Source organism: Musca autumnalis, unplaced genomic scaffold, assembly GCF_047663935.1.
Source record: "Musca autumnalis isolate F117 unplaced genomic scaffold, ASM4766393v1 scaffold_2, whole genome shotgun sequence".
NCBI lineage: Eukaryota > Metazoa > Arthropoda > Insecta > Diptera > Muscidae > Musca > Musca autumnalis.
Window position 1 is genome coordinate 157364250 of NW_027411755.1, and position 18304 is coordinate 157382553.

General features: G+C 33.7%; 1 pseudogene; it reads right to left on the minus strand.

The window, feature by feature from the left end:
- Nucleotides 1-912: 912 nt before the first annotated feature.
- Nucleotides 913-17944, minus strand: LOC141395041 (uncharacterized; annotated as a pseudogene).
- Nucleotides 17945-18304: the final 360 nt, after the last annotated feature.

Genomic DNA, 18304 nt, shown 5'->3' on the forward strand with positions numbered 1-18304 from the left:
CAATAAAAGAAAAACTGATTGAAATAATTTGTAGTCACACTTTTAAAAATGAAAAATATATAGAAACGTAGTTGAACGCTTCTCCTTAGTTGTGAAATAAAACAAATTGTCCTCATAGTTGAAATCATCAGCGGGGAATCGGCATCTAGAATCAAATGATTATGTAATGTAATAAATAAATATGGATATGCCATATTTCAAATATATATAAGTATGTATGTAATTACCAATATTAAATGCGATTTCTTCCTTGTCCAATAAAATAATTCCATTCAACTTTCCGATTCAATTATAAAATGTATTGGGCATTTAATTTACTAAAAAGCACAACTTCTTTAAGAAAACACAAAACACTGATTTATTCACTCACTTTACCGTCTTGACTCTACAAAGGCAACTAAAACACTGAAGAAAGAAAAAATATAATTCATATCATTTCTTCTTTTCTTCTTCGTTGGTTAACAACAAAACAAGAAACACACGAGTTTGACGCATACATGCCACCAAAGCCCCCTTCTTCGCTTCTACGTCTTCTATTATACAATACACACAACTCTTTATTATAAAGCAGCATTCCACAGCCGCGAGAGCACTGTTATTACTCTCGTTGACAAACATCCTCTCTCCACCCATGAAAAAAATGTTCTAACATAAAAAATATGTTTTACCCAAACATATCAAATTGAGAAATGTTACAAAATGTTGCAGACATTTATTTGTTTGGACCCAAACATATTATGTTTGGATCTAAACATATATTTGTTTGCAACCGGTCCCAAACATATATTTGTTTGGATCCAAACAAATTTCTAACATAAATTTTTCTGCGTGTATACAAGATCAGATATCGTTTAGAATTAGTCACAGCGTAGGACATAAGAAAATTCAAATTGAAAATTAATTCAAATAGGACTATGCTTCCTGCACGCAGAAAAATTTATGTTAGAAATATGTTTGGATCCAAACATAATATGTTTGGGTCCAAACAAATATATGTTTGCAACATTTTGTAACATATCTCAATTTGATATGTTTGTGTAAAACATATTTTTTATGTTAGAACATTTTTTTCATGGGCGGAGAGAGGATGTTTGTCAACGAGAGTAATAACAGTGCTCTCGTGGCTGTGGAATGCTGTTTTATAATAAAGAGTTGTGTGTATTGTATAATACAATGGATGGCAAATTGCGAGAGACTCATGTATTTTTTACACTTTTGTGTATGAGGCCGAGTATTTCTACCCAACAGTGGTATAATAGAAGACGTAGAAGCGAAGAAGGGGGCTTTGGTGGCATGTATGCGTCAAACTCGTGTGTTTCTTGTTTTGTTGTTGTTAACCAACTTAGCAGCAGACGAAGAAGAAAAGAAGAAATGATATGAATTATATTTTTTTCTTTCTTCAGTGTTTTAGTTGCCTTTGTAGAGGCAAGACGATAAAGTGAGTGAATAAATCAGTGTTTTGTGTTTTCTTAAAGAAATTGCGCTTTTTAGTAAATTAAATACCCGATACTTTTTATAATTGAATCGGAAAGTTGAATGGAATTATTTTATTGAACAAGGAAGAAATCGCATTTAATATTGGTAATTACATACATACTTATGTATATTTGAAATATGGCATATCCATATTTATTTAGTACATTACATAATCATTTGATTTTAGATGCCGATTCCCCGCTGATGATTTCAACTATGAGGACAATTTGTTTTATTTCACAACTAAGGAGAAGCGTTCAACTACGTTTCTATATATTTTTGCTTTTTAAAAGTGTGACTATTTACAAATTATTTCAATCAGTTTTTCTTTTATTAAAGTGTGTTATGTATTTCTTTGGAATTTTTTTATGTACCTATGTGTTTGTTGTTCTGTTGCCTTTTAATAAAAAACCACATTTGTATGTATACTATAGAGCAATGGTGGGCAAATTGCGAGAGACTCATGTATTTTTAGCCAGTGAGTTCTTACTGAGAGCAAGTGAGCACACATTTTAAAGTGTTTTACATTGAATTTTACGCTCTCTTGCACTCAGTAAGCGCCCACTGGTGCATTTGTTTGTTTTTTTTTGTGCCTTTTGGGTTTGTATTTTTTTGTACCCACACATATAAAATGTTTGCACCCAAACATAAAATTGTTTCCACCCGAACATATCTTTGTTTTCACCCAAACATATATATCTTTGCACCCAACCATAAATATCTTTGCACCCAAACATATATATGTATGCACCCAAACATATATTTGTTTCCACCCAAACATATATTTGTTTGCAGACCCAAACATATATTTGCTGCAAATATCTTTGCACCCAAACATATATTTGTTTGCAGACCCAAACATATATTTGCTGCAAATATGTTTGGGACATATGTTAGAGAGGCATTTTTTTTTTGCGTGTATGTATATAGATAAACCAAGTGAGTATTTCAATGCAAACGGAAAAACAATCTTAATATACCCTCCATACTAAGGTGAACGGTATAAGAATTATGGGGACTATATTCTGCAAATGTGTATTTTTGTGAAAAATATTAATTACTATTTTCAAAATAAATGTTTGCGGACAAGTAGTATTAGAGAAATATGAGAGACTTTATTGATTATTTAGAAGTCCAGCAATCAACAAAATAAATAATTTTATGTATGTTTTCTTGTTCGATGCAACTACAACACGTGTTAACAAGCCGATTATTTTTTGAGATATGCCCCCCCCAAGGGCACATGTCAACGTTGTTATCCTTTTTATCCAGTAATCATGCAATTTTAGGCACTATTAGGTTGCCCTGTTTCGGCCACTCCAAAATAACCTAATAAAATTTAGCAAAACACTATCAAAGTGCAAAAATACACTAACATATGTTTGTACGACAAGCTTAATTTTTTATCGCCTAGCCTCTAAATGTTCTTGTCGTTGTTTTGTGTTATCTTTTTGACATTTTAGTTCAATACTGTTTTGCATGTCAACATTTTATTAGTCATATCAAAAAATATTCCGTCTATTGCTCGCTATCGCTGCAAGAGGGGTGTCACTGAGGCATATTTAAAATTTGGCTTATTTGTCTATATTGGATGTGGATGTTTGAGTGAAGAAAAAATCTTCAATTCGAGCTTCAAGCCTTAAAAGAAACAACAAAACATGAAACAACTCAACACAACATGTTTAGCGATGACAAAGAACCTTAAAGGTGTTGAGCCGAGCTGAGCTGCTTCCAGCACATGAATAGCTTATATTCAACAAAATAAGTTTTTTTTTTTTAATTATTTGGGTCAATTAAAAAAATTGTTGGTAATTTTCGAACAACAACACACACACAAAGATCGACCGCAGACATGCATGCAGACATTTTGTTTAAAGATTTTTCGATCTTTATACTCTTTGCTAGCTGAGCCTTTTGAACAAACACCCCGAAAAAATGTCATCTAACCCACAGCAAAAATCAAATCGCTTACAATAGAAAAGAACAAGCAAATGGACGACAAAAAATTATCGAATTTTTTGTGGGCTTTCAGTTTCAGTTCTTTTGTTGTTGTCGTCGTCGTTACTGCTGCTGTTGTTGTTTTGATTCTGTTATCTTGGATTAATATCAAACTGAGATTGTTTTTAATGGACTGTCAATAACATATGCTGTCTTTAATTATTATTAATCTCCAACATTTACTGTGATCTTTGCCGACCCGACCTAATCGCCGGACAGACGTACGTACAGACACACGTTTGAACCGATAAAAGATAGGGACAAAGTGACTAAGCCACAGACCAACGATATTCCATCATAATAGAAATCAATCTCTTAATAATGGAACCTGTGACGCTGGTTGACTGTTTTTTAAGGGATTAGACCAATGAAATCAATTGTCACTTGAAATCGCTTCATTTTCGACATTTTTTCTGTGGCCAGCGGCGGCGGGAGTCTTTCGTTTGGATTGTAGTGATACAGATGATGGTGGCAATGATAGTTGGCGGTTATGATGGTTTGATATGTGGTTTAGGGGGTTAATGGTGAACTCTAATTGGGAGCAAAGTTCAGTTATTGAAAATGCCAATGGTTGTGCAAATTCCACTTGAAGCATAGATGAATGGATTTTTGTGCCAAAAATAGGAAAGAAAAATACCTGTGACTTAAAACTCAAACAGCTAATGGCAGTTACCAGATTTCGAAAGATTTTTTTTTATAAAGTTTGTTTTTCAGTTTGTAATTCATAAAAATGATCATTTGCGACCCTATAACGTATATATATTCTTGATCAGAATAAAACTCTGAGTCCATATAGCCATCCCCGTATATCCGTCTGTTGTAATCACTCTAGCGCCACAAAATTGGGCATGATCGCTATATTTTTGCACCAGAGTGTTTTCCATAGGCTGTTCGAAGATGGAATATATTGAGCCATGTTTTGGTATGGCACCCATATAACGGTACCGCCCGATTTTCACTGTTTTGAAAACTGTATCCACAATTTGTATACAAAATATCTGTAATTTGACATTTGATGTTCATAGGAATCAAAACACTTCCTCGCCAAAAATAGGTACATGTTAAGGTTTTCCATCATATAACTGTATCTCCCGATTTTAGGATTTAAGGAAATTTTTTGAACTAAGTCTTGTTTGACATTTGAGGTACACAAAAATTCTTCACTAAAAATTTTCAACCTAGGCCCATGTTTTGACATAGCCCCCATATAAAGATATTTCCGTATTTGGAGGATTTAACCTTAATTTTTGGTTGAACTGCACTTAATTTTACATTTGAGGTTTCCTGCTGCCACGAAACTCCTCCATCAAAAATTGTCTATGTTTTGATACCTCCCCAGTTAAGCTACTTTGAGAATTCTAACTACAGTCTTATACCCTACACCACACTGCGGTAAGGGGTATTATATCTTTGTGCATTTGTATGTAACATACAGAAGGAAACGAGATAGACCCATAGTTCCTTTTGGGGATATACATTGAATCACTTTCTGAGTCGGTTTATGAATGTCCGTCTGTCCCTGTATTTTTATTCGCAACGTACAAGTCGCATTTATTATCCGATTCAGCTGAAAATGTGGGAAGATAATTTTTTAGGCCAAAGGAGGAAAGTTGTTTTGGTAAAAATCGGTTATGATTTTGATATAGCTCCCATATATATTTTCGCCCGACTTTAGGTATTTGGTGCACCAATCACGTTATATATGGTCAATTTTTATGAAAAAAGTTTGAAAAAAAGTCTGCCAAATTATATTGGAATCGGTTCAGATTTGGATATAGCTCTCATACATATTTGATGAAATTTAAAATGTGTGACGCAATTAGGTCTAGAAAAAAGTTTCCAAATTATATCGAAATCGGTTCAGATTGGGATAATGCCCCCATATATATTTTCGCGCGATTTTAGGTATTTGGTGCACCAATTACGCTATATATGTCCAATTTTGAAGAAATTTGAGACATGTGACGGGATAAGGTCAAGAAAAATTTTACATTGTAATCGGTTGAGAGTTGGATATAGCCCCGATATATATTTTCGCGCGATTTTAGGTATTTGGTGCACCAATCACGCTATATACATATGTTCAATTTTGATAAAATTTGAAATGTGTGACGGAATTAGGTCTAGAAAAAAGTTTACCAAATTATATCGAAATCGGTTCAGATTTAGATATAGCTCCGATTTATATTTTCGATCGATTTTAGGTATTTGGAGCACCAATTACGCTATATATGTCCAATTTTGATGAAATTGGAAACATGTGACGGGATTAGGTCTAGAAAAAAATTTGCCACATTATATGGAAATCGGTTCAGTTTTGGAAGTTGCTCGTCCGATTTTAGGTATTTAGTGAACTAATCACACCATATGTGTCCAATTTTGAAAAAATTTGGAAATAGATCCCATATACATATATTTTCGGGCGATTATGTCCGATTTCAATGAAATTTGGAATTTGTGACGGAATTTGGTGTAAAAATAAATGTAAAAAATTTATCGAAATCGGTTTAGATATGAATATAGCTCTCATAAATAGTTTCGGCCAATTTTTGGTGTTTAATACACCAAACACGCTATATCTGTCCAATTTTGATGAAATTTGGAACTTGTATCGGAATTTAGTCAGAAATAAATGTGCCAAATTATATTGAAATCAGTTAAGAATTTGATATAGCTCCCATATATTTTTTTTTGACTGATTTGGAGTATTTGATGCACCAAACGCGCTATATCTGTCCATTTTGATGAAATTAAAAATGTTTGACCGAATTTGGTTATATTGAAATCTGTCGAGATTTGTATATAGCTCCCATATAAATTTGATCTTTAAACCGTGGTGTAGGGTATCATATAGTCGGCCCGAATTTGATTCTTTTCTTACTGGTTTGACCGAACTAACTGTTTTTTGAGACTTGATGTTCCAAATGGTATACAACAAAAATTGGCGATATAGGTCCATGTTTTGGTATAGCCACCATAGAATGGTGTGGTCACACAACTTATCCGCCATGAATTGTCAATATAGGTCGATGTTTCGGCATAGCCCACATATAACGATACCTTCCAGGTGTGTTTGTAATTTGACATTTGAAGTCCCAGCGGTCACAAAACTTCACAGCCAAAATTTGTCCAGATAGGTATAGCCCCCATATAAAGGTACCGTAATATTGGAGACATTTTTATATACATTTTCTGACCTAATTCAGGCATTTAGGGTATCCGGGGCCGAAAAACATCCCCACCGGAAATTGTAAATTCGTCCCCGACGAAGTTCACGGCTTTGACTGTTTTCTCTTAATGGTGCTATGGTTTCCACAAGGCACAGTGTCCAATTTTCCGAAAAACCTGGCCAAAACTCTAAAAATGAATGGATTTTGACCTAACCTTTGGTTCTTATGTTTTTCGAGCCGCTGATTACGTTTTTGATATTATTTAACCCTCAGGCGGTAATTTAAGGGGTCTTTTTGGTCCCTCCTCCTATAAAATGTGATCTTATCGGATCAAAATATTCTACAAATGTTTTCGCCATCAATTTTTACTATAGGTCCTAGAATACACCAAAACTCTATATCTTACCTTAACTCCAGAAATATGCAAATTAGAAAAACATTTCAGGGTTAATGTCGTACTTCATCAAAGTTTTGGCAAAATTGTCATACAAAGCATCATTTTAGAAGAATGGCGTCAAAGACAAAAATGTTCTCAGCTAAATTTCACTATAAGTCACCAAAGAAATGAAATTTCTATTTGCATTACATACCAAGGAAATATCGGTATCAATTTTGCCAAAAAACCAAGAAACTAAAATAGGTGTGCAAGCTTCCACAATTTCCACAGTTTTGGAAATATTTGAGTTAAGATCACTTAGAATCCTTGCACTTTAGGTGTGTAATGTCTTTGGCAACTTTACTGACAAGAATGCAAGGAATATTTGTCTTAAAAAAATTAACCCTCGTGCGAGTCATAAAAGGGGTTCTTTTGATCCCTTTTTCCACAAATCTTTAAAATCTCCTATCAAATGTGGTCGGATCAGACCAAAATATTCTAGAAATGTGTTCGCCATAAAATTTTACTATAGGTCTTAAAATATATCAAAACCCTAAATTATGCCCAAACGCCAGAAAGTGACCCTATACTATATTCTGACATTCTGAATGAAAGAAAATCTGTATATACCTGCAAGACAAAATATCACATAAAAACGAAAAGTGCAAATATGTGCAGGATGTTTCGATGGAAATTGGTAAAAAACCCTTCCTTTTTTATGAAACTAAACAACAAACAACTATTTTCATAATTTATTGTGAAAATTGATCTTGAAAAAAATTAACAAGTACGGACATCAATTATTAAAGAACGCACAATTCATTGGCGACATAGAACATCTCAAATACGTTTCACATACCTTTCATTACAATTACAAAAAGAAAATATTTAAAAACCGTTGTTTATTTTGCATATTATCATAGATTTATAAACAACTTAAATATTTAAAAAAAATAAAATTCCAAATAGGGTCACTTCGACCTGCTTTTATACCCACTTATTAAACAAGAAATGTATATATTTTTTTCATTACTACACGCACTGGGATCCTATAACCAATATCTGACCCTTTTTAGTGTAAATTGATAATTTTTTTCGATTTTTGACCAGGTTTTTTGGAAAATCGGACACTGTGCAAGGTCACGAATTTTACTGAAATATCAAATAGAACAATCTAACATAAAGCGTCTAAGAAAGCTCCCTTTCTTTTAGAAAGAGCCTACTTTCTGTTAGGAAGGACCTATAGAAGCACCCTTTTCTTTTGAAAGGGTCTATAGAAGCACCCTTTTCTTTTGAAAGGGTCTATAGAAGCACCCTTTCTTTTAGAAAGCGCCTATAGAAGCACCCTTTATATAGCCTGAGCCTTTAGGCTAGAAAGGGTACACACAGAAAAAAATGACCTCTCTAACATATGTCCCAAACATATTTTGCAGCAAACATATATTTGTTTGCAAGCAGTCCCAAACATAACATACGTTTGGGTCCCGCAAACAAATATATGTTTGGGTCCCGCAAACAAATTATATGTTTGGATGCAAACAAATTATATGTTTGGGTGCAAACAAATACAAACCCAAAAGCCACAAAAAACAAACACATGCACCAGTGGGCGCTTTCTGAGAGCAAGGGAGCGTAAATGTAATTGTGAAACACATTGAAATGTATGCTCACTTGCTATCAGCAAGTGCTCACTGGCTATTTCTAACATATATGCATATTTATAAATGGTGGTGTTTTTTATTGAAGGGCATAGAAAAAAGGCGAAACAACAAAGACACATAGGAACATACAAAATTCCAAAGCAATACATAACACACTTTATTAAAAGAAAACTTACAAAAAGTCGCACTTTTTTAAAAAAAAATTATATAGAAACATCGTTGAACGCTTCTCCTAAGTAGTGAAATAAAACGCATTTTCTTCAATGTTGAAATCATCAGCGGGAAATCGGGATCTGGAATCAAATGATTATACAATGTAATAAATAGGTACATCCATATTTCAAATATACATATGTATGTATGTGTGTATGTATGTATATGAAAAATGTATTGATGTAATTACCAAAATTAAATGCGATTTCTTCCTTGTCCAATAAAATATTTCCATTCACCTTTTTGATTCAATTATAAAATGTATTGGACATTTAATTTACAAAAAAGCACAATTTCTTTAAGAAACGACAAAACACTGATTTATTCACTCACTTTACCGTCTTTACTCAACGATATTCTCTAGAACACTGATGAAAAAAACCAACATAATTAATACCATTTTTTTCTTTTCCTCATCGCTTGCTACGTTGGTTAACAACAACAAAGCACGAAACACACGTGTTTTACGCATACACATCACAAAACGTCTGCGTCTCCTATTACACCATGCACAAATCTCTTTATTATAAACCAGAATTCCGCGGGTGCGAGAACCCTGTTGTTAATTTCTTTAACAAAACTCTTCTCCACCCAAATAAAATATGTTCTAACATAAAAAATATGTTGGTATCCAAAATATAAAATTGAGATATGGTACAAAATGTTGCAAACATATATTTGTTTGGATACAAACAAATTATGTTTGGATCCAAACATATATTTGTTTGCAATCAGTCCCAAACAAATATTTGTTTGGATCCAAACATATTTCTAACATATATTTTCTGCGTGTATATACACTTTGATACTACTTAAAATGTGCCTCATAGAAAAAACGGTATGTTAGGACAAAACTCATCTGAGACAATTTGGAGTCGATTTAGAGATGTCCGTCCTTCCGTCCGTCTGTCTGGCTAGTGCGCACGATAATTCTCGAACGGATCAACCGATGGGTATCGTAATATTTTGTCCAAACTTAGTTTAAGTTCGAAGATGTGCCATATCGGTCCAATCCTTCGGGTATCTCCCCAACAAACGTTCAAAATTTTTCTGTAAAATAGTGTGAACAATAACTCTCGAAGGGAGCAATCGATTTGGTCCAAACTTTGCACATCGTATTATTCCTTCCAGATATAGATCGTGTTCGAAGTTGGACTGTATCGGTCCACTTCGTCAGGTACATCCCACTCAAAATTCTAATAAAGTGAAGTTAAGAGCCCCTCTCGGATCGTTTTGAAATTGTTTTTTATAACTCTCGCAGGGAGTTTCTGATTTAACCAATTTTTATACATCGTATTACTTCATCCATTCATGTACCAGGTTGGAATATCGACTATATCGGTTCCGTCCTTAAGGTACCGCCCACACAAAATTTGGGAAAAGTGATGTTTGAGGACTCGTATCGGATTTATTTGAATTTTTTGCAGAGGTTGTTTTCACAGTCGCTATTACAACTGTATAGAAGCACCCTTTTTTGAAAAAGTGTTTATAGATGCACCCTTTTTAAGAAAGGGTTTATAGATGCACCCTTTTTAAGAAAGGGTTTATAGATGCACCCATTTTAAGAAAGCGTTTATAGATGCACCCTTTTTAAAAAAGGGTTTATAGATGCACCCATTTTAAGAAAGGGTTTATAGATGTACCATTTTTAAGAAAGGGTTTGTAGATGTACCATTTTTAAGAAAGGGTTTGTAGATGCACCCTTTTGTAGAGAGGGTTTATAGAAGCACCCTTTTTAAAGAAGGGTTTATAGAAGCACCCTTTTTAAGAAAGGGTTTATAGAAGCACCCTTTTGTAGAGAGGGTTTATAGAAGCACCCTTTTTTAGAAATGGTTTATAGAAGCACCCATTTTTAGAAAGGGTTCATAGAAGCACCCTTTTTAAGAAAGGGTTTATAGAAGCACCCTTTTTTAGAAAGGCTTTATAGAAGCACCCTTTTTTTATATGGACACTATGCCGACATTAGGTGTTTTATAGACGATCAGAAGTGCCTCTCTGCAGACAACAATAAATATGTCCTTCTAGACGAACAGATGGGTCGTTTGTAGGAGATAGCCTCCGTTGGACTCCGTTCGAGAGTTGCCAATCACATCAGCTAGACAGACGGGCTTACATGGTTAAATCTACTTTAAATTATCATATTTGCGATTATTTCAAAGGATATATGTCCTCTTTACCTATTAGGCGAATATTAACCATGCTATTAAAAGGAATTCGTTACAACCGAACGCATCCCAAGTTCATGTTGAGGTGCCGGAGGCATATTATTACAATCTCTAGGGCATACTGGTTTGGCTTCTGAAATAAATACACTGACAACGTACAGATACGGTATAGAAATAAAATAGTAGAGCTTAAAGTTTTGTAAATACGATCCAGTAGTAGGTATCAAGTATTCATACCAGCTGTTGCCTATATTCCTAAGCGGAAATATAATTATGACTGATAGAAAAATGACAACTTAACATATGCGTGAACAACAACAATCCAATTCTACACGGTTATCCTAAGATGGATAATAAGTGGCGCCTATACTAAAATTCTATAGAAGACTGTTGCTAAATATGCTTTTCTATTATTTTGGTGTGTTTCTTCGACCTTTTTATTTGGTTGATAAACAAAGTCTATTCTTTTCTATAATTTTCGTAATCTGTCTCTATGCATATGCATTTATATTTCGCGAGCTTTCCTTACTAATCTCTGTCTTATAGCATCAAAAGTTGTGTTGCCTTATAACAAAATTTCTCATATGAAATTATATCTCGAATCTAGCTTGCGGCCAAACTATTATTGGGACAACAGAAAAATTCTGCAGCAACAACATTAAAAATGAATCAATCACCGAAAATATTGACAACAAACTGAATCATAGTGGTCTAGCATATCTGGCTTGGGATATTTTCAGTTAACAAAATCTCAATCAATACATTGGCAATGAAACGTTTAAACATTTTTTATCTGCATAGTTCCATTTATGATTCATTCATCTAAAATGCTGTTGGAAATATAGCAAGAATTTTTTTCTGTTTGGTTCACAATCAATTTTTGTTGACATGCAAAGTGTTACAAGTGCATATTTATGTTTATTTTTTTCCGTTCTAATAAATGGCATTTTGCATACAGTGGTGCACAGTGGTTTGGTAAAAACATTAATTTGAATTTCTTTATTTTTTTATTCAGTCGATATTTTGAAACACAGAAATGTTTTACTAGATGACGTAGAGGACTCTATATACATACACGCAGAAAAATATATGTTAGAAATATGTTTGGTTCCAAACAAATATTTGTTTAGGACTCGTTGCAAACAAATATATGTTTGGATCCAAACATAATTTTTTTGTGTCCAAACAAATATGTATATGTTTGCAACATTTTGTAACATATCACAATTTTATTTGTTTGGGTACCAACGTATTTTTTATGTTAGAACATATTTTCTATGGGTGGAGAGAAAGTTTTTGTCAAAGAGGGCAACAACAGTGCTCTCGTGGCGGCGGAATGCTGTTTTATAATACATAAAGAACTGTGTGTATGGTGTAATAGGACAGGGATGAACGCAAGCATACTCTAGCGTTGATTGTTTTTTTTTTCTCTTGCATTCAGTAGTTGATGAGACGTCAACGAAAGCACACAAGCACGGACGTACGTAATGTTTTCTTTATGTTGTACTTGAATAGTGTTTGTAAATTAGAATTAAAACATTAAATTTATTGTTTGTTATTTAAAATTACTTTTTTGATCTGACCATATTAAAAAAAATAAATAAAATCAATTAGAAACAAAATTTTAAATGTTGTGCTCAATCGGAGAGTAAATTTGGTACTCTTATCACTACAGTCACACATATTGTTGTGTACATCCCTGTAATAGGAGACGCAGAAGCTTTGGTGGTGTGCATACGGCATAGCCGACCAAGAAGAGCGAGCGCTTAAATTGTTTATGTGTGGGTAAAATTACACTGATAGAACAGGGTGATGATTTTCATATTGAGTGTGAAATGAAAAATATATTGTTGGCGCGTTCGCTTTGTATGACTTAAATTAAAAATAATATAAATAACTTCATCATAAAGTATTTTTCTTCATATGTTAATTTTTTTGAGAGAAAAAACAAATTGTATATAAAAATGATTTTTTAAGACTTTCTAAGCATACATACATTTTTTATTGATGCATTGCAGACGAGGCATTCAGCGTCATTAAAAATATTAATACAAAACAAAAAATCATTTTGAAATTCTTCCCTCCACATATTTGCTGTACAACTGCAAAATCTTTTCAGTGTACCCAAAAAAAAAAAACAAATAAAGCGGCATCAACCTGCTTGCATGACATTCAGTACAAGACTGAAGTAAAAAAATCAAAACATTTGCTCTCTTACTTTGCGTTCGGGTCGCGTGTGTGTGATTTGCCGAAAAACTTCGTAACCATATCAATACCAACGAACGGGTTTGGCATACGGCCAAACACGTGTGTTTCGTGCTTCGTTATTGTTAACCATCGTAGCAAGCGAAGTTTTCTAAATACAATCGTTAAATAAAGACGGTAAAGTGAGTGAATAAATCAGTGTTTTGTGTTTTCTTAATGAAATTGTGCTTTTTAGTAAACTAAATGCCCAATACATTTTATAATTGGAAATTTTATAATTGAATCAACAAGGTGAATGGAAATATTTTATTGGACAAGGAAGAAATCGCATTTAATATTGGTAATTACATCAATACGTTTTTCATATACATTCATACATACATATGAATATTTGAAATATGGATGTACATATTTATTACATTATACATATACTCATTTGATTCCAAATGCCGATTTCCCGCTGATGATTTCAACTTTGAGGAAAATGTGCTTTATTTCACAACTAAGATCTATTATTTTCGTTGAGAAGCGCTCAACGATGTTTCTATATATTTTTTTCTTTTTAAAAGTGTGGCTTTTTATAAATTATTTCATTCAGTTTTTCTTTTATTAAAGTCTGATATGTATTTCTTTGGAATATGTACCTATGTGTATATATATGTGTATATTTATAAATGTGTGTTTATGATAGAGATATCCAGTGCACGATTACTGAGAGCAAGTAAGCACACATTTCAATGTCTGCATTGCAATTTACTCTCCCTTGCTCTCATTAAGAGCCCACTGGTGCACCCAAACATACAATTATAATTATAGCATATAATTGTTTGCAGGACCCAAAGATATAATTTGTTTGCACCCAAACATATATTTGTTTGCAGGACCCAAGCATATGTTATGTTTGGGACTGACTGCAATTATGTAACATATGTTTGGGACATATGTTAGAGAAGCCTTGTTTTTCTCCGTGTACCTGAATTCTCTATCCGGTTAACTAGATGTTTATATCCTCAGCATTTATGCTACATTTTTATACGGGCAAAATGTGCCTCATCGAAATAATGGTTTTAGACCCCAAGTATGTTTGGACGAAATCCGTTTCAGACAATTTTGAGTCGATTTAGCAATGTCCGTCCGTCTGTCTGTCTGGCTGGAGCGCACGATAACTTTCGAACGGATAAACCGATTATGTCCAAAATTTGGCTTTCGTAATATTTTGTCCAATCTTAGTTTAAGTTCGAAGATAGGTTATATCGGTCTACTCCTTCCGGTACACCCCCCCCCCCCCCACAAAGTTATATTATGACCCACTAAAGTGACTAGTGGACGCTATATCGATCGAAAAGTTATGACCCCCAAAATAAGATCAACTTCTATAATGGATTACAGTTTGAACTTAAATTCTAATCCACATTTTGTCTGCAAGTTTAAATGTCCAAAAAGAGCCACAAAATTCTGTACGTTGATGAAAGTTTCGATTCATATAGTCTGAGGGCATATCTCTGCCGAAAAAGCCGACTGATATTTTTTACTTGTTTCTTCTAACACATATTAAAGACAATACCTTAAGATGTGCCGTGTAGTACATGCAATTCAACGTGATAACAAGTAAAAAAGCGGTAAGTTCGGCCGGGCCGAACTTTTTGTACCCTCCACCATGAAATACTCTGTTCGGTCGGTCGGTACCGTTATAAGGGGGCTACAATAAAACGTGGACCTACATCCATAATTTTTGTTGGAGAAGTTTCTTGATCAATGCGAACCCTAAATGACAAATTATAGCTAATTCGATCTGCAAATGTAGGTAAAAACGTCAAAATACTTGAAATCGGGCGGTACCGTTATATGGAACCTATACCAAAACGTGGACCTATCTTCATCATTTTTTATGCTGAAGTTTTTTGATCTCTTGAAACTCAAAGTGTCAGAATTGGGGCCAATTTCGGAGGAAAATATAGCTAAAATCCTCTAAATAATTTAAATCGGGAGGTACCGTGCCGTTATATGGGGGCTATACCAAAACGTGGACCCATCTTGAAAATTTTTAGTGGAGAAGTTTCTAGTGCATTAGATCCTCAAATGTCAATTTTCAGCTAGTCAAAAAGTTTAGATAAAATCCTCAGAATACCTTTAACCGTTATATGGGGGCTATACCAAAACGTGGAGCTATATAGCCCATCTTCGAACTTGAGCTGCCTATTGAAAAAACACTCGTGTGCAAAATGTTAGCGTTCTATCTCAATTATTGCGGACGCTAGAGTGATTACAACAGACGGGCATGGCTAGATCGTCTTAGAATCTTATCCTGATCAGGAATATATATACTTTACAATGTCGCAAATGATTAGTTCGATGTGTTACAAACAGAAAAACTGGTCTGTTTGGAATCTAATTGTGAAATAAGACTAATTGGCCTATAGTCTATGGGTAATGTGTGACTCGATTTCCCCGCTTTGGGGCTGAAGGTCATCATTACCTATTACCATAGACCCGATATTTGCAAGAGAATTGTTAGTACTGACTCCGCCACATTCTGGAGCATTGTCCGTATTATACCATCATCAGTTGTTCATCTTTTACATTTCGGGTTTAATTGTGACTTTATGTAGGTTAGACACCATCAAAGTCCTTACAACCTGGAAAGTGAAATCCTGATAGTAGATCGAGTGTCGCTAGCAGCGTTCGAAAACTTACATTAAGGTACCGTACAATAACGTTTTGTACCGTACCTAGCATGAAAAGTTACACTACGATAAGGTACCGTACATGTTACACAAACTTTAAAAAAAATTTTAGCGTTTGTGTACATGTACCCAACGATAATCGTAGCGTACATGTTTGGTACGCAACCACCATTGTAAAGTAACAACCACGAACCCAACCGAAATGGTTGGGTACGTACATTATAAATGTTGCGTGTACATTAAAAAACCTCGTAGCGTACATCATTATGTACCCTAAAAAACAAATAGAGGTTGCGTAAACCTGAGTGATGTTTATAAAGAAATATTAAATATGGATGGCATGAGGAAAAATACAACCATAAAAATAAGAGTGAATATCGTATAAATAAAATACAAAAGTATCTATATTTATATTTAACCAGTAAATATGAAAACATTTATTTATTTTATAAAAAATTAACGAATATATAAAAGATTAACATGTGAAAACATATGAAACAGATTATATAAAATACTAAAGAAAATAGAATTTAACAGGAGAAAGCTCAACTTTCATAATTGAAATCCCCATTGACGTTTACTATTAATATATGTTCAAGATTTGTTGCTGACATGCGGTTGCGCTGATCAGATAATATGTATTTCATAGCAGAAAATAAGCGTTCCATGCTTAATTGGGTTGACAGTATTGCCTGTACAATATTAGCAATCTCACTGATGATGGTTTTCTGAGAGTACCAAAATGCTATTATATTTTCATTTAGTGGCAGTCTTGATTGCCGCTCATAAGTGGCAAAATCAGCTTCTGCAGATAATCGGAAAAAGATTTAGCTGCATGTGGTCTGCTCGGTGATGGAGTTTCCTCTAGTATTGGGTGGCTTGTATTGTGTTCTGAAACATAAAATATGATTAATATAAATTAATATGCATATATGCATTGTTTTGGTTTACTTAAGAAAACTTACCTTCTGAGTTCATGCGTTTATATAACGATAGTATGTAGTTCTTCGCCCTTTGTTTTTGTTCACAGGTTAAGCATACTTTGATTCGTGAATCCAAGAACACAGCTGCGTTAAACAGTTCATTTTCTAAAAGTTTATCCTTTCTTAGGGTTTTCATGTTGCTATCCGGTAAAGCGTCAATTTGAAATGTTATATCCATAACAATAATGCATAGTTCACTATAGCACAACTGTTCGCTTTGTAACTTAATGGTAGCATTGTAATAAGGTTCAAATAGTCCCAAGAATTCAGTTGCGAAAGACCATTCTTCAGATTCAAGAAATAAATCAGGATAGTCCTTGCTTAGTGTATTTATAATAGCCTTCATTTCCAGGATTCTTTCAATAATTTTATACGTTGAATTCCAACGTGTTGCACAATCAATGATAGGTTTTTTGTAGAGTTCACTTCTTAGCAAATCTAAAATCATTTTACTTCTAAGTTTTTTTTTTACCACGAATCGTATCTTATCGACATTGTCTTTTATTGCCGACTGTTTCAGAACATCGTTTACACACAGTTGGAGAGTGTGAGCATCACAACGAATGCTTGTAATTGTGTTCGATGAGATGTTAAAATCAATTGATTCAATTGTGTCAATAGATATTCGGCAATCGATATAATCTTCATCTTCTTCGATATCCACGGCATCATTATCTATCGACAATTGCATTTCAGAGTTCAGGATTCGTACAGTTTTGAGCATATTTGATCCGTTGTCGGTTGTAATCGTTAAAGTATTACGTAAATCAACATCATATTCCTTTAGAACATCCAATATAACTGTTTTTAAATATTCAGAAGTGTGACTTGATCTAAGTTCCTTTTTAGCCAAAGTTTTAACAACGATTTTGCCATGTTTAATGTATTGAACATTAATACCCAGCATACTTAAGCCTTGTTGCGACATCCATCTTAAGGGAAAATAATATCCCTTTAAGATCGTTTGAGATTTCCGTTTTAATATTTTTTGAGAAAGCGATAATTCGTTCCATTACGTTATGTTCATTTACCGTTATCCCGAGTACACTTAAAACAGGTTCTATAAGAACTTTGAAGGCTTTATCTTCGTCCATATGTAAAGGACGTCCATTTTTTGTGAACAGTTCCACCAATGCTGTTTCAATGTTTTTTGGATTCACACTTTTTTTAATAATACTTTGATGTCACTTTTTTCTTTTACGTTTTCCCGCTTTTGATCAATATAGTTCGCATACAAATCGGGATGCACATTTTTCAAATTTTGCTCTAAATTTGCGGAATGACAATTTAAAAATTTTTATAATTAGGTTCACTTAACGTTTAAAAATGAACTAAATAGCATTTGCGGGGGTTCTTTTGCATATATAGTTTGC